At 42.2% G+C, this 23,683-nt stretch overlaps 1 long non-coding RNA gene across 3 annotated transcripts in view; it reads right to left on the bottom strand.

Annotated features, from left to right (window-relative positions):
• The window catches only part of LOC310758855, a 45,471-nt gene extending 22,023 nt beyond the window's left edge, over positions 1–23,448 (bottom strand). For 2 of the 3 annotated variants that reach the window (XR_014546012.1, XR_014546013.1), the window contains exon 1: positions 23,207–23,448. This is a non-coding gene — a long non-coding RNA (uncharacterized lncRNA). The remainder of the gene's footprint in view (positions 1–23,206) is intronic. The other variant, XR_014546014.1, reaches the window with a different exon arrangement.
• Positions 23,449–23,683: the final 235 nt, after the last annotated feature.

Genomic DNA, 23,683 nt, shown 5'->3' with positions numbered 1-23,683 from the left:
AGACCACAAGGATCATATAGTCCAACCCCCAAAGAGCGTTCTCTCTCCCCTTCTGTGGCTTCCAGTATTCAGAAGCATCAGTGCCTCCCACTATTCCCCAACTACTTGGTGACAGAAATGGAGAAGCAACACACATTCCTTAGATGTCTCCATATCATGTCAGATCATTCATGAGGATTGAATGAAATCTCTTACTGACTAATAGTTGAAAGCAGCACCAATCCCCCATTCCTGCTAACGAAGGAATGGATGCAGAAGCCCTTTAAAGCCCACTATTGTGCAGATGGCTTCTGTTTCCTAAGTCCTAATGGAGGACATATTCATCAAGCATTTACGAAACACTTCCCAGGAAGAAACTGCTAAATGGCGATAGGAGACAATGATTTGTTTTTTCAAAGGCATTGTTAAGCACCATTCCCGTTTAATAATAACCTATAAATATTGTAGATGAAAGTGTCGTATTTTTGAAACCATTATTGTTTCCCATTGTCTGAACTCTGGAATGACTGCGTGTGAATCATCACTGGCTTATTTGTTCATTCATTACCCAGAGGAAAACAACAGCCCCGTATCTCCATATCTTGGGCACAATAAGCTGACACATAATCAAAATAAAGGATGCTAAAGCCATTCAAAGGGTTCTCGTTCCATAGAAACTGCTCTTTTCTCAAAATGCTGTTGATTTATTTTTTTTAATGCAGAATGGCCAATCGTGGGACACTAAATATAGCAAATGAATGACAAATGTAGCAGAGAATTCAGAAAGGACACAAGGGAAAAATGAACTGATTTGCTTGTTCTTTGGGAAGTAGCGTGTTATATGACACAATACACTATAAGAATGTCCGAATCCTATGACAAAGGATGAATCATGAGGATAATGAGAATAACGTGGGAAAGAAGTGATCAAGAAATATGCTAGTTAGAAGCAATGTGAAAAGCCATTAAATGAGAAGCCAACACACAGTGGACAAGCAGATTGTTGAACAAAGACATTGTCTGGACCTTCTGAGAGTAAAAAGTTGATATCTGCCATCTAGTGCAGCAGCCACTGAGCATATTTCTACACTTCTGTTAAAAATTGTGCTTTTTTACATTTAGTGAAACTATGTTTTCTGTGAGGCAGGTGATCCTTCCACCAGCTCTTAAGCTGATTTTATCATACACTTTTTAAAAATGGATAGACAGTGGGTAGCCAGTGGCAGATGGAAAGCAGGAATGGGGAATCTGTTGCCTTCCAAATGTTGTTGGACTACAACTCCCATCAAGCCAGACCACTGGCTATGCCAGCTGGGGAAGATGGGAGCTGAAGTCCAGCAACATCTGGAGGACCACCAGTTGATGTAGAGCTTTGAATTATGGGTATTCAAAGCAGAAACTCTTGTTACTGCCAGTACAGCTTATATATCTACAGAGCATATGTTTATCTCCAATCCCTCCCCACAAATAATCATGCACTGGATCACAATACATTTGGCGAGGCCAAATTGAAAGTGGGGGGAATGAGCACTTTTCTGGAAATGATTTGGCAGTGACAAAAATGCAACACATTCCCTTTGTTGATTTTTTTTTGGGTGGGGATGTTACTCTAAAAGGGGCAGATATGTCATGCACATTTGGAATGAGGATGATCAGTGATCCAGTAATGTGATCAGTTCATGAAACTTTGCCTGTTCTCTTATTAGTTTTCATTTGCCCTCAGTGGTGGCATTAGGCATCCAAAGGGGATTCAGTATTTGTATTGTGATGTCATAACATGTGTTATGGAATCACTGATTGGCTGGATGCATTGAAAGATGAAGAAAGAAGCAATAACTTTAAAAACTGTTCCTAAGCAGGGGAAATGAACAGCAAAGAACAGGCATGGGGTGGGGAATGAACATTAAATGAGAGTTTGGACATGTTTCAGCTCCCATGGAAGTTATCTTTTCAAAACAATAATAGAAATGGGTGAACATTTGTCACAGCAAACATTAGTGTATATAAGAGGTGCTCAAGGGATGATACTTGTTTTGGATTTTCTTTTCCTTTGGCCTGTGTTCTTTGTTTATGAAAAGGACCTGGCTGCTAAAGTTATTTCATGGCATGTGGCATCTGTCTGAGTAGCTTTCTACAGAAACCTACAAAAACAAGGACTTGTATCTGGTTCTGTCATGGTTAGCGCCTGAGATTTATTATGTTAATAATATCCTAGATTTCCCATAAAGGTAACAGAAGAAGTACTCATTTTTATAGCTTTGGATAAGTCACTTGCATGGCTCATGATTTAGGCAAGTAATAAAACTCTTTATGAAATTTATTTGGAAAAAAGAGTAGCTTTTGCACGTGCTCAGTAGCTGTTTTCCAAGTTCAATGCCTTGTCCTTTTTCATCTTGTTTCCTTCAAACTCTTTGGAATTTGCCAATCAGATTTCCATTTATTTAATCTTCAAGGAATTTTATGGAGAAGAAGAACAACAACGCACACATATATAAGAAACTTGAAATAGTAATCCTATGCATTCAACATCTCACCCCATTCCCTGGTTTGAGGTTTTAAAGGGTTTTAAATGGATCATGTCAGGCGCGTTTCGCACCTCAGAGCAAATGAGCTTTCGTACATTGCTGAAAGTAGGAATTATAAATACTGGAGGTGCTAAGAATGCCTTATGATGCACTGGTTGACTGACCAAACCACTTATGGTCTCTCATCATGCTGGAAAATAGTGACCACAGGGTTCTGTCCTGGACCTGTTGTTGTTCAACATCTTTACAAATGACTTGTATGAAGGGGATGCTCATCAAATGTTCAGATGACATCAAACTGGGAGGGGAAGTTAATGCCACAGAAGACAGAATCAGGATTCAAGATGACCTTAAGGGATTTGAGAACAGGGCCAAAATGAACAAAATGAATTTCAATAGGGACAAATGTAAGAACCAGCTGCACAAATATAAGATGGGGAACAGTTGGCTTGCCAGTGGTCCATGTAAAAGGGATCTAGGGGACTTAATAGACCACAAGCTCAACATGAGTCAACAATGTGATGCAGCAGCAAAAAAGCTAATGCTATTCTAGGCTGCATGAACAGAAGTACAGTGTACCAATCAAGGGAAGTAATAGTCCTGCTGTATTCTGCCTTGGTCAGACCACACCTGAAGGACTGTGTCCTGTTCTGGGCACAATTTAAGAAGGATATTGATAAGCTGGAATGTGTGCAGAGGAGACCTATTATGATTAATGGATCCATCTTAGTCATAGTGATTGTTTTCAATAGGTCTGCTCTGAGTAAAGGCTAGTTTAATATTACCCAGCATTTGGATGGAATTGTCTGATTGTCTTGTGGCTTATGCCATGATACATTTCTCACTCTTTAAGGTGCCACAAGACTATTTCTGATATCTATCTAATGTCTCCATTGGCCTTAACTAGAAATACTCATACTGGAAAAACATATCTCCTGGATTCATAATCACCCTGAAGTAAACTGAGAGCATTTTATGTTTCCACTATAGTCATTGAGAGAGTGTTAGTATCCCCCAAAGCAAAGTAACCAAAAAGTGCCTATTTCCCTTTTCACATACATGTGCCTCATATTGGCAGGATAAAGCCTACTGGTATTGTGCTGGGCATTCAGAATGGTTTTCTGATGGTGCAATCACATATGTTTGCTCTGTTATGGCCTCTGCCACACCATGTGATCAAGGAATAAAGGTACTTGTGAAAAGAGGGACACCTACTGGCCATATTTCAGAACATACTTATTGCTATCTATCAGAGGCCACCAGATTCTCAAAATACAAGGTGACCTTGTCAAGGGAAGTGAACACACTTGTTGGTGGAGGCCTGTTATTTTTTTATGAGCCTTTTCAATAATTATCTGTGCTTGGCCATGAAACAGCAAAAGACTAGACCATGGCAAGCAGTCAGGGGCCTTCAGAGAGGTGGTGTCCCAGGCTCACTGGTCTAACCTCCTCTTGGTACCAGCTAAAGATCTTATTTTCTCAGGCTATTAAACCTGAAGGATAATATTTTAATGATGTTTTATTGGTATGCCTGGTGTACAGTTTCATAACACTGTCTACCACCTTGGAAAAAATTGTAATAGTTCTATAGAAGGTTGCCTACAAATTTGCCTTCCAACTTCCAAATAGCCTATTCGCATGGGATATCCAAGAGACCCACACATATTTTTGAAAACTTGTTGGTTGCCTAGCATTCCTCCTGCAGGAATGTTAAAGCAGCTCCCATCATCCCGTCATCCGTGACCATTGGCCATGCTGGCTGGAGCTGATGGGAACTGTAGTCCAACAACATCTGCCGCAACACAGGTTGCCCATCCCTGTTTCAAAGCATTCCCACAGAGAGGGAAGTTTGCTTTTCATTGCATTTGCTTCTCTGCTCTCCATGCCCAAGGGCAGAGGGGCTAATAAGGAGTCTGTTTTGGAGTTGGGTGGGTTGCAGACCAAAGGAGGTTTTTTAACTGCTGGATACCAGACCTTCCTCTTCCCCAACTTGCCCCTGGGGGGTGGGGGTGCGAGTACACCAACCCTGAAGCTGACATACTTACAGTGGTACCTCAGGTTACAAACACCTCGGGTTACAAACACTTAGGGTTACAGACTCTGCTAACCCGGAAGTAGTACCTCGGGTTAAGAACTTTACCTCAAGATGAGAACAGAAATCGCGTGGCGGCGGCGCAGCAGCAGCAGGAGGCCCCATTAGCTAAAGTGGTACCTCAGGTTAAGAACAGTTTCAGGTTAACAACGGACCTCCGGAACGAATTAAGTTCATAACCAGAGGTACCACTGTATTTCCCCTTCCAGGGGAAATAACACATCTCCAGGGTTAGACTGGTGTGAGAAAACACTTGCTGCCTATCTCCTCAGAAAATGGAGGCCTTCTGGAGCTTCTGTTGTAGTTATACACAAGGTTTACACCTCATAGTGCTTCCCCGACGAGAGCAAGCCTTCGTTGCTAAAGCATAACAGACAGGCATTGGTAGCTGCCTTGCCCTCCCTCCACGAAACTATTTTAAGCAGAACAGACAAGAAATCTAGGAGGATGGAGCGAATTGCTGTGTGTCACACCCACCCCACCACCATCTTAGAAACAGCACTCGAAACAGAATCCACCCAGGGGAGCAGAATGGTTATATTTAAAACACAGCCACTTTCAAACCGTATTGTATCTCTCCCTACGTGCCAGAAATGGTAATGAGCTAATGACTTGCAGCCCCTTTCCGCCACCAACTAGTTGAGCTGATGCAGTTGGATGTGAATCCATTTGGACCCATGGAATGGGCTTTGCTCCAGCCAGTTTTCAGGTTAGCTAGCAGAAACCTAGAGATATAAATGTCAAACTCTCTTGCAGGGCAGGTATGTCATCATATGAGTTTGTCCTCTTTGGTTTCTGTTAAATTAAATCAGAAAAAGGCACTAGAAAGGAAGCAGAGAAGCTTATTGAAGTTTTCATGGAGGAGAGGGCTATTGATGGCTGCTTGCCACAATGGCTATGTTCTGTCTCCATAGTTGGAAGCAGTAATGCTTCTGAATACTATTTGCCAGGAACCACTGGAGGGAGAGAGTGCTCTTGTGCTCACGTCCAGCTTCCGGCTTCCCCACAGGCATTTGAGACCAGGATGCTCGATTAGGTGGGCCATTGGCCTGATCCAGAAGACTCTTCTTATGTCAGGCACAACAGAGCTTTCTTTACTATGTTGTTGTTGTTTAGTCGTTTAGTCGTGTCCGACTCTTCGTGACCCCCTGGACCAGAGCACGCCAGGCACTCCTGTCTTCCACTGCCTCCCGCAGCGTGGTCAAACTCATGCTGGTAGCTTCGAGAACACCATCCAACCATCTCGTCCTCTGTCATCCCCTTCTCCTTGTGCCCTCCATCTTTCCCAACATCAGGGTCTTTTCCAGGGAGTCTTCTCTTCTCATGAGGTGATCAAAGTATTGTAGTCTCACCTTTACAGTCTGTCCTTCCAGTGAGCACTCAGGGCTGATTTCCTTAAGAATGGAGAGGTTTGATCTTCTTGCACTCTCTTTCTTTACTATATCAGTTAAATATTTGTTGAATATCCCCGAACGTATCGTTGATGACTCTCTTAAATTGCCCAGATGTGACAAGCAGGCATTTGGGATAACACAAATGCTTTGTGAATTTTGCAAAAGAGGTTGAGAGTGATATCCAATCTGGGTGTCCCACTGGTGCATGAAGCTTTCACTCACACAAACGGGACTCTCCCTTCCTCTCTTCTCCCCTGCATCCCCCATCACTTCTCCTCCAGAGGGCCAGAGATCTTCTGGAGCAGATTGATGTAAATAAAAATAAATGAATGAGAGAAGCTGACAGAATTAGCCTTTCTGCACTGACTTTATCAACACAGAAAACCCCATAAAGTTGACATTGGCAGTTCCATGTCAAGGCTGGACCTTGGTTTTTCTAATTTCAGTGGTGACCTGTGCAAGGCCAAAATTTGGCATCTCCCCATGTGTTGCTTTCCATTTTGCTCAATTCACTATGTAATAGTTGCAACACTCTGTGTTGCTCCCATAGATACTGCCTATCACCTTCCTCCTCCTTTGCCTCTGTGTTTCCCTTGCAGAACTCAGCGAGGGGGAGAATGGGGATGAAACTTGAATTGATTGGCTCTGCTTGTCATTGTTTCTGGATCCACCTGCCATTGACTCTGGCTCCCCCTGCTGTTGGTCTCCCTTCCATCCACCCTACCATTCCTAAAGGGCACCAGCTCTAGGTTGTAGTAGCCATTATATAGAAGCATGTCCCATTGGACATAATGGAAATTCTTTCCAAATGACGGCTATGGTTCAACACAGAGCTAAACATATTTATTTGAGCTCCCTGACTGCATTGGGCTTCAGCGTGCCCAACTCTGTGTCAGATTTAAGTGCAAGGGTCTCTTCTTTTTTGGGAAGATTTTGGAATACATTTGGCCCTGTATTGCCATCGCTTTTCTAACCCAGCCAGCCAATTTCTCCAATTTCATCTTGGGGTGTTTCCTTTCATCTAAAGCTAAAGTCATCTAACCAAGAAGTATAAGGTTGCTCTTTGTGCATGGAAAAACCAACAGCTCCATGCGGTGAGCCCAGGGTAGCTGTCAATTATGATATAGCAAAAGGCTTGGCACTTAAGGAACACAGAAAAAAAACCGAGGCCATATTTAGCCTTGGCAAAGCGGGTGCCATTCCCAGTGGGAGTTATAGCTGCTGACTTTAGAACTGGATTTGGCTCATGCAACTCACAGGGTGGTCGGGTAATTAAATTCAATGGCGGTTCAGTTTGTTTCTTGAACGCTTAGCAATGTGTCATTTGCTTCTTCCTCAAAGAAGAAATGTGTTGCATAAACAAACTGGTGCATTTTTTATTACCAAGCCTTTTTTATGAGTCTGTGCATGTCTTGAAGCATCACTGATGCATCTGAAGCTGTTGGAGAGGACAGGCAACTGGAATTATTTGCTGCTTCCTCCTTATTAAACTGTACCTGTACATACACACACACACACACACACACACACACAGCCACTGTGGTCTCCCATTCAATGAATTCCATTGTAAATGCCCCAGTATAGCATAAACCTCCTTAAAACACATAAAATTATTGGCTTCCAAGACTAGTTTTAGTGAATGAGAACTCTGTCTTTTTAGTCTTTGCTTAAAACACAGGTATTTGGCTTGGAATCCAAACTCCCAACTCAATTTTAAAAGGCTAGGACCAAGGAAAGTTGACACGGGCCGTGTCATGTTAATTAAAGAAAGATTTTGCTCCTTTACAGCCAACAGGGGTATTGTAATGTTGACATACAGATGCTAAATAATTACGAGCCCATAAATAATATGGCATATTAGAATGTTTGGTCCGTGATGCTAGAGAACGGGGCAGTGGCTGGTGGGGTGGGGGTGGGGAACCAGGGTAAGAGGCATGCCTCCAGGTCACCTCCACAATAGCAGGAGATAGTCTGGCAATTGCTGCCCACCACCTATCCAAATAGTTGAGGCTGGGTTGATTTGTACCCACAAACACTTGAAAGGAGGATGTCTGGAGTGATCCAGTTTTGACACGTTGGTATTTTATTTAGCCATAAATGGGGATTAACTTAAGAGTGCTTACACTCCCTCGAGACTAGACCAAGGAAAATTAGACAGATGTGCATGGAAAAGCGGCTTATTGATGAACTCGGGTTGAGCAAATACCGCACAGCCATGTTTCCATGAATATTTGATCAAATGGAAAGAAAGAAAGAAAGAAAGAAAAGAAAAGAGAAGAGAAAAGAGAAGAGAAGAGAAGAGAAGAGAAGAGAAAAGAAAAGAAAAGAAAAGAAAAGAAAAGAAAAGAAAAGAAAAGAAAAGAAAAGAAAAGAAAAGAAAAGAATAGAATTTTCTTTGGAATTGTTTGCGGCCTTTTCAGATCACTGGCCATGAACATTCCAGTGGTAGAGTTTGTCACAACAAGCAAATCATGCACTTGGATGTTCCCACCAGATATGCCATATTGGGTACATAATTAAAAACACAACAAGGGTCCTGCTGGATCCGGCCAAAGGCCCATCTAGTCCAATGATCTGTTCTCAAAGTGGCCAACCAGATATCTACGGGCAGTGCTTTTTTCTGTGGGGGACGCAGGGGTATGCATACCCCTAAACCAGTGGCGTAGCGTGGGTTGTTAACACCCGGGGCAAGGCAAGTAATTTGCGCCCCCTAACCCGTGGATTTGCGCCCCCTAACCCATGGAATTGCCCTAACCCCAGATGTTGCGCCCGGTGCGGCCGGCCCCCCCTGCACCCCCCACGCTACGCCACTGCCCTAAACATTTTGTGAATCTAAGTTTGGCCTCATCGAGGGGCAGTATTTCAATATGAGTAGGAAAATGAAAGTACAGTGGTACCTCGGGTTAAATACTTAATTCGTTCCGGAGGTCCGTTCTTAACCTGAAAGTGTTCTTAACCTGAAGCACCACTTTAGCTAATGGGGCCTCCTGCTGCCGCCGCTCCGCCAGAGCCCGATTTCTGTTCTTATCCTGAAGCAAAGTTCTTAACCTGAAGCACTATTTCTGGGTTAGCGGAGTCTGTAACCTGAAGCGTATGTAACCTGAAGTGTATGTAACCTGAGGTACCACTGTACCACCAAACTTTTTTTAAGCAAAAAGCACTGCCTATGGGAACCTTGTCCTTCTCTGGTTTTGTCCTCTTCTCCGAAACTGGCATTCTCTGAACCTGGATGTTCTAGTTGGGGAGCGCAGACACATGGACACGTCATTAACAGACCCATCCTCTGCTAATTTGTCTAACCCCAACTCCATCCCTGCCTGCCTTTTGAGCAAGTCATGCAAACATAGCTTTATGCCTCCTCAGCTGAAATGTCTGATTTAAACAATGTTTGCTTTTATTTTTTAAGAAAAACTACAGCATGATATTTTGCTGTAGTTTTATTTACTACTTTCTTACTAATATTTTAAGCTTTTACTGTTGTTTTTTATTTATATTTATAATATATTTTATATTTCTCATTCTGCTTTAAACTGTAGGTTATGAGTCAATGAAAAAACGAGAGAGATATTATTCAATTAATATCCCACCCTTCCTCCCAAAGGAGCCCAGGGTGGCAAACACATCATTAAAAATATCATTAAAATTGTTTTTTTTAAAAAAAGAAAAGTTTAAAACATTCTAAAAAGCACCTTAATTCACATTCTGTAAACTAATGATGTCATATGGGACTCCTGGTTGCACAAGGAGGGATTGTTTTCGTGATTTCCACTGACTCGCTTCCTGTGCCATATTCCAAACCATTCCCAGGCATCTTCCTGACCCTCAGAATTGGCGGGATTGGAGAGGGGCTCAGAAGGCTCAGAAGGAAGAAGGTGGCAAGAAAGCCCTGCTTCAGCAGAACCCAGGCCATAGTATTTGAATGAACTTAAAACATTAAAAAGCCTGCTGGGTCAGGACAAAGACCCATCTAGTCCAGCATCCTGTTCTCAGTGGCCAACCAGGTGCCTATGGGAAGCCCACAAGCAAGATCTGAGCACATAAGCACCCACTTAAGATTTCCAGCAACCTCCAATGCCAATTACTACTACTACTACTACTGCTTGTTGTTCTTGTTTAGTCGTGTCCGACTCTTCGTGACCCCATGGACCAGAGCACGCCAGGCACTCCTGTCTTCCACTGCCTCCCGCAGTTTGGCCAAACTCATGCTGGTAGCTTCGAGAACACTGTCCAACCATCTCATCCTCTGTCGTCCCCTTCTCCTTGTGCCCTCCATCTTTCCCAGCATCAGGGTCCTTTCCAGGGAGTCTTCTCTTCTCATGAAGTGGCCAAAGTATTGGAGCCTAAGCTTCAGGATCTGTCCTTCCAGTGAGCACTCAGGGCTGATTTCCTTAAGAATGGATAGGTTTGATCTTCTTGCAGTCCATGGGACTCTCAAGAGTCTCCTCCAGCACCATAATTCAAAAGCATCAATTCTTCGGCGATCAGCCTTCTTAGTGGTCCAGCTCTCACTTCCATACATCACTACCATAGCTTTAACTATACGGATCTTTGTTGGTAAGGTGATGTCTCTGCTACTGATTCATAAACCGCCTTCTAAATGATATACTGTATATAATTTTTATTTGGTTTTACATATTTAAGTTTACAAACATCCCACAACACATCCAAAGTTACAACATTCTCCCAAATCTTTGAACCTCCCCCCCTCCATGGGTTCTGTTATTAAACCTTTTCTACTGCATCTTTTTTAAATAATCAAGTTTTTTATAACTCCATTGTAGCCATAGTTCTCCTTACATTACAAGTGTTATTGCAGTCCTACTATTGTTTTCAACTGTTTACAGTGGTTTTTAAGATAAATGGTAAAATTTTCCCATTCCTTATTAAAGTTTTGGTTTTCCTGGTTCTGAGCTTTCTGGTCAGTTTTGCCATTTCGACATAGTCCAACAACTTCATTTCCCAGAGTACTTTTATTACCTTACACGTCCACCACACATAAATCACCTTCTAAACCACTGTTTCAAGGTGATTTATACATAGTTTAATAAATAATATGTAGGGGTGTTATTGTGTTCAATTTGGTGTGTACGTTTTAATGGTATGCTTATTGTTTATGACTATGTTTGTTATGTTTGTAGTTATGTAATTCTAAAAAAGTTATAAGTCGCCTTGAGCATGGTTTTAATTCTGAAACTCAGCATACCAATAAAATGATTGCTTGCTTGCTTTTAGCTGAGAATCCTGCATTGCAGGGGATTGAACTAGATGACCTTTGGGGTCCCTTCCAACTCTACAATTCTATGATTGACTGAGTGAACTGCACTTAACTCTGCTTGGTATTTCAGCCCACATGTCTATTGGCCTTTGAATCACTTGCTTGTGAAGCAATGTGACAAAACATTCTGTCTAAATTACTTTAATTTGCAGGAAAATATTCTGTTGAGAGAAGAGTTACATTCACCTTAACATATTTACTAGTGGTCTTGTACCTGGTGGTGGTCAGGAGAAAAAATAATCAGTACAGTTTTGAAAGGGTCAGTCTGCCATCTTGATTCAACATGGCACCCAATTGTACCAAAACACAGAAAACAACCTGCCCCTTGACCTCAGGAGCCATCATGCAAAATTTGGTTAAACCATCTAAGGAGGTATCCAAATGCATAGAGAACATGACAGAGAAGCAACTTCACTCTTCCCCAGAAGAATATGAATATCGTGGCATTTTGAATCCGAGTCACCAGTGTCTCCATTTCTTCACCAGTCTCTTACGCAAAAATCGCTCTCGGCTCGAGAAGCAGCTGACTTTTCCCAGCCTGCTGTGTGTGGCCTGGCTCCCATACTTAGTCTCCAGAACCGTTTAATTACTGCGCCTCCAAGGGTCAATGCTTGGCTAATGAATCCTCAGCACCAAGGTATCCCTTGCCCTAATGAGCGGTAATAAAAAGCATTGAGTTGACAAATGCAACCTAAAACTCTGCATCATTTCACTGCATCTGCTTAATAAGGGCCCCGTCTGAGATCAAGTTACCGCTTGCTCAGCCAAAGCGTTGGGTTTGCATGTGAGGTGGGAGTATCGAGAGCCATAATATGGAAATTCCTCACTCATATTCCTTGCGATATTGTGCGATTACTTAATTCGTTTAGCTGAGCGAGGCCGATCACTCTGCCAACTGTTTTCAGAAAATATACCACGACACTAAGCAACCGGCCCCCTCACAAGGGCGACGCAAACAGTATCGCTTTTCCTGTAACTGAGCTATTAACAGTTGCTTTGGGGATTTCAAAGAGAGCCCCAGATAATGTTACCCAGAGAGATGGCTTTGATACACACTTTGTCCCCAACAAATGAATACGATAGCCGAGTTCTGAATACCAGCATTTGTTCAAACGTGGTCGGAAGAGTGATGGAAGCAAGCATGGTTTTTCCTTCAAGTACCAGCAAGGCACGCTATATAATTTCCAGAGATGCTTCAGGTTGACCGCAGCTCTATTAAATAGCTGGGTCTGGTTCTCAATTTGGTTTTTTTATTGGGGTATGGAAACCAGGCTATAAAATATGCATGCAGGGTTGGCTCCAGAAGTTGGCAAGGCTGGGCTGGGCATTTGCCTGGACCCCGAGATCTGCAGGGGCCCCACTGCCTTAGCTAGACTATCATTCCCACTTTGCACAGAGTACCCAGGAAAATAAGATGCAGTCTAAGAGAGTTCACAGTTTGGATGTCCTACTTCTAAGTACAATGGTTATGCTTCTGAATAGCAGCTGGCTCTTCTGATGTGCCGATGTACCAAAAGCATAATTTCGAAAGAAGCTAAGGACCAGAAGAGAGGGAAAACAAACACAATTAGGCAGAGACTGAATGGAAGAAATTAGTCATAACACATCACAGGCATTTTTTAAAGGGGGAGAACTGAATTAATCTTGACTAGCAAAGAGTTGCACAGACAGGAAACAATAAGAGGAAGAAGTGAGAAGATGGGAAACTGAGGAAGAAATATGAGGCTTTACAAGCAGCAGAGAATGAGAAGAATGCAAAGACCGCAGGAGAAATTGGAGAATGAAGATAAGCAGGAGGTACAGAAGGCATATATCTTAAGGAAGGTAAGGAACAGGATCTAAAACTGGATGTGCAAACAGATAGCCATTGAACAGCAGAGGTGCTGACAGGTTTTAGGGAGCTCTAGACTAGGGGTTTTCCAGTCCCTGCTTCACCCCCAACCTGGCTACTCTATATTTGTTTTATTTTACTTTATTTAACAAAAAAATATATACCACTTCAATGCAAAATCATCCAAGTGGATTGCCTAAAATAGTATACATTAACATTATTGATAAAAGTTAGAGTTAAAAATCTGGTGACCTAAAAATAATATCAAAGTACACAGAAAACCAGCAGTTAAAAATATGCATTATGAAATAAAATTGTGCATTAAAAAACATAAATGTCAGCTTTACATATCTGAATGGACTTGCTTATGGACAATTCAAAGTGTTGGTGCTGACCTTTAAAGCCCTAAACGGCCTTGTGCCCAGTATACCTGAAGGAGCATTTCCACCCCCGTCGTTCAGCCAGGACACTGAGGTCCAGCGTTGAGGGCCTTCTGGCGCTGCAAGAAGTGAGATTACAGCGAACCAGGCAGAGGGCCTTCTCGGTAGTGGCACCCTCCCCGTGGAACACCCTTCCTTCCGATGTCAAGGAAGTAAACAACTATCTGGCCTGAAGGCATCCCTATTTAGGGAAATTTTTAATGTTTGATGTTTTATCGTGTTTTAAATATTCTGTCGGGAGATGCCCAGAGTGGCTGGGGAAACCCAGCCAGATGGGTAGGGTATAAATAAATTATTATTATTATTATTATTATTATTATTATTATTATTATTAAGAAAGGTTTTAGTGAGCAGCAGAAACAGGAAAGCAGAGGCACCTGCTTAATGTCAAAGGGCAGGGAGTTCCAGAGTGTAACTGCTGCCACACCGAAAGACCAGTTCCTTTTAAGTGAGGAATCAACATTAGTAAGAGTGCAGATCAAGGTGGTTGAGTGAGCATATATGGGATAAGGTGATCCTTCAGACTCTACTCTTCTCCCTGCCTGCTGTTGAGGAGGGATGGGTGTCCTAGGAATTGTTGCCAAGCTCCATACAGTTGTGAGTGTGGGCCCCTTTGGACTGCACACATCACAGACATGCAACCATGATCCATCCCTCGCGGCATCCTTGGTGAAGAAAAACTAAAAATGGAGAAATAGGATCATATTTGCATGCAGATTTTATATATATATATATATATATATATATATATATATATATATATATATGAATGCAAAGCAGAAACAAGAGCCTTAAAGCTCAAATACATTCTACATTTTGTACAGTACCTGGCTAAATAAATGATAGCAGAATGAGAAGACTGAACAGACATACATTATTACCGCCAACAGCTATGAATCTCATGCAGTCAAAAATATTGCCCTACTTTCTGTCTCTCCTTTGGCTACATACAACTGGAACAGTATTAGCCAATATTTCAAGTGAGTTACTTGCAGTCAAAATGGATTTATTGAAAATAAATCATGCCAGACCATTCTAGTTTCCTGATTAGATAAAGTGTCTGGCTTTGTAGACAAGGAAAATGGTCTTGATATATAGGCTTGAACAAAAGTATTGACCTACTGGCTTATGTCTGGCTCATAGATAGACTCCTTCTATGACTTGCTGACCACTGCCTCATGTGGTGAAGAGCGTAACTGCAATCTCTTGGGGAAGAACCTTCTTGGTTCCACCTGCCAGGTTGGTCATTGGTCCCTTCTAAGTGGGAAGGGACATAAGAGGACTTCTTGTCTCCTTGGTGCTTGAACAACAAGGTCTACCTATCTGGTATGTCTTGTGTTGGGGAAAGTTGTATCTCACTGGTAGAACATCTGCTTTGCGAACAGACAGTCCTAGGTTCAGTTCTCAGCATCCCAAGGGACCCTTGTCTGAAGCCCTGGAAAGCTGCAACCAGTCAGAAGTGTTGCCATGTGTTAGGTTGCCATATTTCAAAAAGTGAAAATCTGGACACAAAAGTTGGTGAGCTTTTTTGGTGGGTGGGATTTTTGAGCTTTTTTTTGGCAAAATCTAAAAAAAGAAGAATTTTTTGAGCTATTTTTTAGGGAATTCACCCTCCCCCCCCAAATAATCAACACTTCTGACATGGGTTGCCCAGACATTTTTAATGATTTTTGAAAATTCCATCTGGACGCTATTTCCGATGGATGAATCCCAGATATGTTCAGGAAATTCTGGATGTATGGCAGCCCTACCATGTGCCCTCTTTTTCCAGGACATGTCCTCTTTTTCAGAGGTAACGTTTCTGTCCGGGTGGATTTTTAAAATTTGCCAAAATGTCTCTGGCTATGCTTTCTAGATGAGACATAGACATAAATGGTGGCTGAAGACTTGCTTTCCTCTTTTCTTCTCCTGTCCCCTCAGCAATATTTCACAGCTTCTATAGCCTATATATAGTAGGAGTATTTAAAATGAGAGTCCTCATAGTGTCCACTTTTTTGCTCTTCAAAATATGGCAACCCTAGATAGATGATACAGATCTTGGTGGGCCAACGATCTGACTTGGTATAAAGGCAGCTACCTATGTTCCTATGCAGGTTTCCCCCCCCCAGCCAGAACTTGGCAGAACTCAGTTCTGGCACCTCTCAGGTTGGTGCCATGAGGGAGGTGTTCATGGTGAGTTCCAGCACCTCTTTTCCTAGAAAAATAGCATTGTCCCTATGTGTATCTGATCTTGCTCTTTGATCATGAATTCTCTGTTTTGGCCAACCCTTTTGCACCCTGATTCTGATTGCTCTTTAGTCTGGACTCCTTCCTTGTTCTGCCCCTGTCATCTGGTTCATTCTCTGATCCTGACTGCTCTTTGGCCTGATTCCTGGTACCCGGTTCCTGACTGCAGTGAGCTGCAGTAGGTGGACCTCAGGGGTCCTCCTAACTCTAGAATTCTGTGAAGATGGAAATAGCTCTGAGCGTCAGTGACTATTTTCCAGAAACAGGAAGACGTTTCTCTCATGTTTAGAGCAAACCTGGCAATCCTATTAAAACCTAGCAGTAGAAAATAACTGAAACCAACCTATGCAGCCCCCATATTCCTCACTGAGATATTTTATTACATGGATGAAAAATTAGTATATGGTGTTTCATTACCAATAACCCTGAACTTCTGGTGAGACCTTATTTTTCAGAATGACACATTTGTCTTTCTAGTAATACTTATTATGCTATGCTTCAAGGACTTTTCTTAGTCTAGTTTGTTTTCCAGTGCAGTAAAATTGTGAACTGCCACTTTCCAAATGCCTCTTAGAACTTTTCAGAAAGCTGGATGCAGAAGTCAAGCTAAGGCTGTGCACAGGCTGTAAGATTCCCCTTGTATCTCTTTCTGTGTCCCTCTGTACTCTCTTCTGCTTCGACCTGCAAAATCTTTGGTCACAACAAAAATGGACACCAGGCCCGATCCTGACTTCCCACACCCTTGGCAGGCCATTTTGAAGGGTAGACAGAACCCACCCACCTGCTGAGCACCTGACATTGCAGGTGTATGTGGTGAGGACCGGCTGTGCAGACCAAATAGGGACCCTATTAGGCAGCGGGACAGAGGTTCCTCACGCCTAATTTGGAAGGTACAAAATGAGAAAGTGATATATGCAGAACTCATAGTATTTATATTGATGGCAGCTCATGGGGTAATAACTAAAAACTAGGAAACTGCAGAACTTTTGACTTTTTATTGCTACAGTGAGCTGTGGCATATATCCACTGCAGAGAAATTGACTTACCAACTTAAATTACCTATAGGCAAAGCTGAAATATTTGATTTTTATTTCGTGCGGCATGTTTTTATCTCATATACATATCAGGGACATGTGCAGCCATCTTTATGAAAGCCATTCCTCACGTTATGGAAAATAGATGAAAGTATAGAATAATGATTAAAGTGTGGTTTAATGATGACATATAAAGAAAATCCCCATAAGCATATATGCTTATGTGCCTGTAAAGAGGGGAAATATGTTAAAGACGCCACCTTCTGTTAGTAATTATATGATATAACACTATTTATTGGTTTTCATCTTGTATGTTTTTGTATTGGGCGGAGAATTTATTTTATTTTTGCTTTAAAACTCTGTAAGACTAACGTAAGGATCTCCCTTTTCTAAACTGGCTGCTAGAAGCACCTTGAAATGGATCCATCTGCAATCTTATCCTCCACACCAGCCCTGGAGGCCCATGTCCCCTGCATCCACAGCAGTGTGCAAATTCCCCAGTCGCCCTCAGATAATCACTACCTAAAAAGCTGCATTATGGCTCCACCTCCTGGCCTCCAAATGCACACAGAACATTTTGGAAAATCCACAGAGCCTAGGAAACTGGGGTGGGGAAGCATGAGTATGGCACCAGTACACAGGGAAAAAGCAACCACCTTGAGAGATTGTAGAAAATGGCAGGAGACGGGCGTGGCATCAACAGGAAGCAGGACACAAATCTATCTGCTCCTTGGGCCAGCCATGCATCAGGCACAGCACAGCATCCAAGGGAGCCTTGTAGACCATGATGCAAAATCGTATGACCATCAGAAGATCTCTGGGGGCCTCTGGATGTTGTTGGGCCACAGTTCCCATCAGGCCCAGCCAGCATGGCCAATGGTCAGGGATGATGGGAGTTGTAGTGCAGCAACATCTTAGATACTCCTGCACTAGTGGTACTGTAGTAAATAGTACCCTTTGTTCATGCAAGTCTATCCAAACTGACATGTGTTCTAATCTGTTTCTGACGTAATTGTTGGTTTTAATTTGATTTGAACTTTTGAAATACCTCTTCTTAACATTGTTTTTTCTTTTACTGACCGTTTTAACTTGCTGTGTTAACAGCTCAGAGGTTCCATTTACAGTACAGTGGTCTATAAATTCTGTTAAATAATAATAATAATAATAATAATAATAATAATAATAATAATAATAAATACATAAATCAACCTGGAGTTACAGATATCTATATAATTACATGTGTATAGAAAGCCACGTGAATGAATTCCTGTCTTTCTATCTTGCATGCTGACCTTTATATTTCATTAACTTTGGGCCACACTACATACAAACTATTTTGTTTCTTTCTACATATGTTGCATGCGTGACAATATAATCAAGAGGAGGATGTTTCCCAGATCTGTTGGCGTGGGCCCTGGTTCACAGAAGCTTATGCCACAAAGGAATGGTTGGTCTTTAAGGTACCACAGGTCTCTTTGTCTTTCAAATTAACACAGCTTCCCCTCTGGAATGTATTGTGTATTGCACTGTTACAGATTGCCCAGCAGGTGGTAATATTAGTCAAACCTTTTACAGACATCGCCTCCCGAAGCAGTGATACATTGCTTCTGATTTTTATTAAGCACTTCCATTGAAAACCAACATTGGGAAGTATTTGATCACATTTGACCAATTGTAGCCCAGGTTTTCAAATCATTAATCTGTCCGCGGGTTTTGGTGATGCTTGTTCTGCAGATGGAAGCAAGACCCATTGTCCTTATGAGGTCTTTCCAGTATATAACAGAGCCAGGAAAGATGCCAAAAGTAACTTCTGAATGAGAAAAGTTCTGAAAATTCAAACCTTTCCTTCGTCTTTTTCAAAGATGGATGCACACCAAAGTTGATGTGGGGTTTTTTTCTGGGGGGGTTTAATATTTATTGTGATCAGTAATACCATCTGCTGAAAGCTGAATGTCTTAAGTGTCATTGAAATGATTGAAATTTAAAGATACCCTTCACAGTTAAACTCATAAAGGCCTGTTTAGAGATGCCAATTTGCAACCTGTATATTTGGTTCATTTCCTTTAAAACAGCATTCCAGGCTGCAGTTGGGACAATTCTCAACTAAAGAATTATGCTGGCAAAAATTAAAAAAAAAATAAACTTTTATCTGCACTATGTAACTTCCCTGACCTCTCCCCTCCCCACCTTCCCCATAAATCTGCTCCACGGATTCCTTCAAGTCTCCAGAGCAGATTTAGGGGCCACACAGGAGGCGAACAAGGAGAGGGGAGAGCACGGAGTTACATTGCAGTTAGAAGTCAGGGCTAGTGTAACTCCTAAGTTGAATTTACGCGTTACAGTGGTACCTTGGGTTACATACGCTTCAGGATACATACGCTTCAGGTTACAGACTCCTCTAACCCAGAAATAGTGCTTCAGATTAAGAACTTTGCTTCAGGATGAGAACAGAAATAGTGCTCCAGTGGCGCAGCAGCAGCAGGAGGCCCCATTAGCTAAAGTGGTGCTTCAGGTTAAGAACAGTTTCAGGTTAAGTACGGACCTCCGGAATGAATTAAGTACTTAACCCGAGGTACCACTGTATTAAATTTCTAGCCTGCTCTTCCCAGGGCAGCAAACACCAAAGTGACAAAATAATACAATTAAAAATACTTGTCAGCTGCCTCTTTAGTAGGTCTACCCAGGTTTGATATCTATGAGCCAAACTGGGAGAGGCAGCAGTTCTGCCTTCTTTTGCCTTTTCCATCAGTTGTCTCCTCTGCCGCCACTCGCTGCCTTTTCCTCTGTGCCCGCCTGCCTCCTTTGCCATGGAATCTGCCTCCTCAGTGCTCGCCTGCTGCTTCAGCCGCCTGCTCTGAACTAAGCAACAGGTGGGTGTGGCAGGTGGTGGTAGAGGAGGGGGGTGAAATGGCCAGCAAGCATAGAAGGGGCTGGAGCAAAATTGGGCCACCCCTGATTGATATAAACATGTGGGAAGTACAGTGGTACCTCGGGTTACATACGCTTCAGGTTACATACGCTTCAGGTTACAGACTCCGCTAACCCAGAAATAGTGCTTCAGGTTAAGAACTTTGCTTCAGGATAAGAACAGAAATCGTGCTCCGGCGGCGCGGCAGCAGCGGGAGGCCCCATTAGCTAAAGTGGTGCTTCAGGTTATGAACAGTTTCAGGTTAAGTACGGACCTCCGGAACGAATTAAGTACTTAACCTGAGGTACCACTGTAGTAGGAGAATACAACTAACTACAAAGAATACAGTGAACTATGCATAATAGGAGCCAAATCCACCAAATGAATATAGGCTAGGGCCACTATGTAAATAACAATACAGTTCTCGAATTAATATAGGACGAGGTCGCGAAGATTTTACCTTGTTTCATTGTTCTTAAAATACCAATTGAAGAATATGCATGGGTGGTTGCTAATAACTCCCTATTGTCCCAATTATTCTTACTTGAGCTTTATTCCATTTGGGAAAAATATCATTCCTGTAAATCCTGCTCAGATTCTGTAGCATACCACTAGGCATATAAATCCAAAAATCAGGAGCTTTTCATTCCTAGAGGAGGGGTGAAAAGCAACTTCAGATGCTCTTCTCTGATTTCCCTACTCCAATCAAGTTGATGACCACTGTTTAGCTTCTCAGATCACCCTAGATTCCAAAACAAAGGCACATTTTTTTTTTTTATGTGAGAGACCTTTCCCTAATATTCTCCTGGCTACCTTGCTTCTCCCATTCTCCTGCCACCACCTTGTACTCTCACTCTCTCTTGCCTACACAACGTTTGCACATTTGACATAAAAAGACTGGCTTGTTTAGACAACTGACTTCAGTGTCTGAAGATGGGGAGTTGAATTATTTACTAGATGACTCAGTGCTTGATGACTAAATTGGTACTTGGTTCTGCACCTTAGGGATGGAAAAAGAACAAGAAATCTAATAGATATGGTGCCTTGCCATGCTCGGCTTGGGGACTGCATTATTGCAAGGCACATATAGTTCACTAATAAAGGAATGTGGAAAGCAGACGCATGTGGCTGATAGGATTACTGGAAGGCATTTTTGAAACAAAGGCTTAGGGTGGAAATTGGCCTATGCTGTAGATAGAACATTGCATCACATAGTGGTTTATTAACTTCCTGGTTAATAAAGTTCCTGGTTCCTGAAACACTGCCATACCAGGGGAATGGAGGAGGAGAAGGAGGAGGAGGAGAAGGAGGAGGAGGAGGAGGAAAGAAACTTCCCTCCCTCTATGTGGAGGCACCCTCTGCAACAACAGGCAGGTTAGTATGAGCGTACTGTAGGGGGGAATTCTTCTCCGGCTCAGATTACAATCTGTACCAGGGAAGAACTATTAGGGAACAGGCATCTGGTTCAACAAATAGGTACACATGTCAATGCCACACTCTAAACTGGGCATGTCCAGGTTTTGACAACACCGTCAGCATTAGCATGTACAGTGGTACCTCCGGTTACGAACTTAATTCATTCCGGAGGTCCGTTCTTAAGCCAAAACCGCTCGTAACATGAGGCACGCTTTTGCTAATGGTGCCTCCTGCTGCTACCACGCTGCTGGCGCGCGACTTCTGCTCGCATCCTGGGGCAAAGTTCACAACAAGGGGCATCTACTTCCAGTTTAGTGGCGCTCGTAACCCGCAGCGTTCGCAAGGAGGACGGTACGTAACACGAGGATCCACTGTATTATCAACTTTATTGTCGCCTTTGCCTTCTGCTATTGCGTTTGGAGGGCAAAGTACTTTAGAGAAAATGGAGATATCAATAAAAGATTTTTCAGAACTTATTCTATCAATAGCATCTGCTGGAGCAGCACAGCACCGATTATGAGCTACCACCTTAACAAACTAAAGTTCCCAGGATTCTTTGTGGGAAGTCATGACTCTATAAGATAGTAGGATAACATTTTAAAGGCATTGTGCAGATGGAGCCTGGGTTTGGCCCTGTAGCTGCATCTGTGTGCATGTGCAAAAGAAGTGGATAATGCCAATGAGAGATCTGTTGCCTTTGCCTATTACCTTTGCTAATGCTGTGACCTTCGGTCAGGTTCCATTGCTGGTATAAGGGAAGCAATTGGTGTTTATTTTTTATAGACTGGGGAAGAGGCATCCATCATTTTTTTGCACTCTGCCATCCTGGGGCTGCTGTGTTAGCCAAAGCAAACTTCTTTCCGAGGCTCTGAGCCACCACACATATATTCCCCATGTGTGAAGCAATCCTCAAGGCAGCGTGTCAGACAAGAGTACTCTAGCTCAGTGCAGTCAAGAAGGAGGCAAAATGTCTCATAAGCTTTTACACAGTTCACCAGTTTGGCAAGCCTTATTCATGCCTGGCTACCCATCCACTCCTCGACCAGAGCTGCACAAGTTGGCCAAGCCTTCAGGGAATGGAGATGCCATTTTAAAAGGTCATTCAAAGGGCACAATGGCCATTTGAGTTCCTGTTGACTGTACTTCCTCCCGAGGTCAGAGCAGACAGATGGAAATATTGCTGGAACTATATTATTATTTTTAAAGCAAGGTGGGCATTTACAAATACCTAAACATTTGACCACTTGCTCCTTAGCTGTTCTCCCATTTCTGTTCTTAAGTTTTCTTCCTCTGTTTCTGATTTTCTTAATATATCAGGGACCTGATACAACCAGTATGGTACATTGATACTTACTGCAGAAATAAAAGAATGTCATGCAATACTGAAAACCTTGAATCTATGGCCAGTTTACTCTACAAGGAGTAAACTGATCCACCAATAGACTTCTCATCTTCCAGATGATAGTAATAATAATGACTATTTATTTCATTTAGTAATTACTTCCCATGAGGCATCCCAAAGTAATTTACAATATCACAGCATATATAAAACAGTTATATATATATATAAACACCAAAAACCATTCTGTATATTTTAACAAGCTAAACACCCATTATTAATATGAAAAACATTTTAAAGCAATAACAGCACATGCAAAACATAAAAAAAAGATGATCACAACAACTCACTAGTTTTGTGTGGAAATTATTAAGAATCATTCCAATTAAGCGCAGCTGCCAAGAACAAATAAAATGTTTACAAACCCATTCCTACATTTGGAAACTATGCTTTTTACTGTTTCCAAATTTCCATTTTTAGTGTTTTCTCCTATTTTGGAATTGAATTTGTATCTCTGAAATCTCTCTCTTCTGCTCTGCAAGTTTGCAGTAGCTATCAGCTGAAAGTAATAAAAGTTTGCTGTACTGCTCTCTGCTTCCCCTTCTGTGTTATCACTAGGTTTTGGTCTACTGTATTATGCAGACTGTGCGGCACAGAGATTGAAGAGGTTAAGATCACTGTATGCAGCCCCTTTCCACAGCTAATGTAGCAGCCCATGGCAATCCCACCTAATAAGTCCCAGCTGACCTTGGCTGAACTGTCTGACAGAAACAATGTTCACCTCTGTCCGTAGATATCCATCCATCAGATACTTCTTCCATCTCTTGCAAAGGCACAGCAACAGCTAGAAAGTGACTTTGTGGAAAGAGATAAGCACTTCCCTTTCATTTGCTACAGAGGGTGCATGCATAATTCTCTGAACATTAAAAACAACAGCACTCCAGAGTTATACCAGCCGTGCCTCTTGTAGGAAAGTCAAATGCTTTGGCTAGTGGTTTGACTTCTTATCCCTTTCTACCGTATTGATTTAGGTAATATGGAATATTTGAAGTTAACTCAGCAGGGATTTTCCAAGCTCCCTTCTTGCTGTACTGAAACTTTGTTTTAAACTGACAAATACAAACACACACACACAACCCCATGCCACCTCCTACTCACACCTCTGCCATTGTTTAAAATCACTTTTCCTCACCCCTTTTTCAAACCTTTGATGCTGTTTAAAAT

This window comes from Podarcis filfolensis (genome assembly GCF_964270895.1).
Source record: "Podarcis filfolensis genome assembly, chromosome: 3".
Classification (NCBI taxonomy): domain Eukaryota; kingdom Metazoa; phylum Chordata; class Lepidosauria; order Squamata; family Lacertidae; genus Podarcis; species Podarcis filfolensis.
Note: the sequence above shows the minus strand (reverse complement) of the source record. Positions and strands in the feature narration are given on the sequence as shown.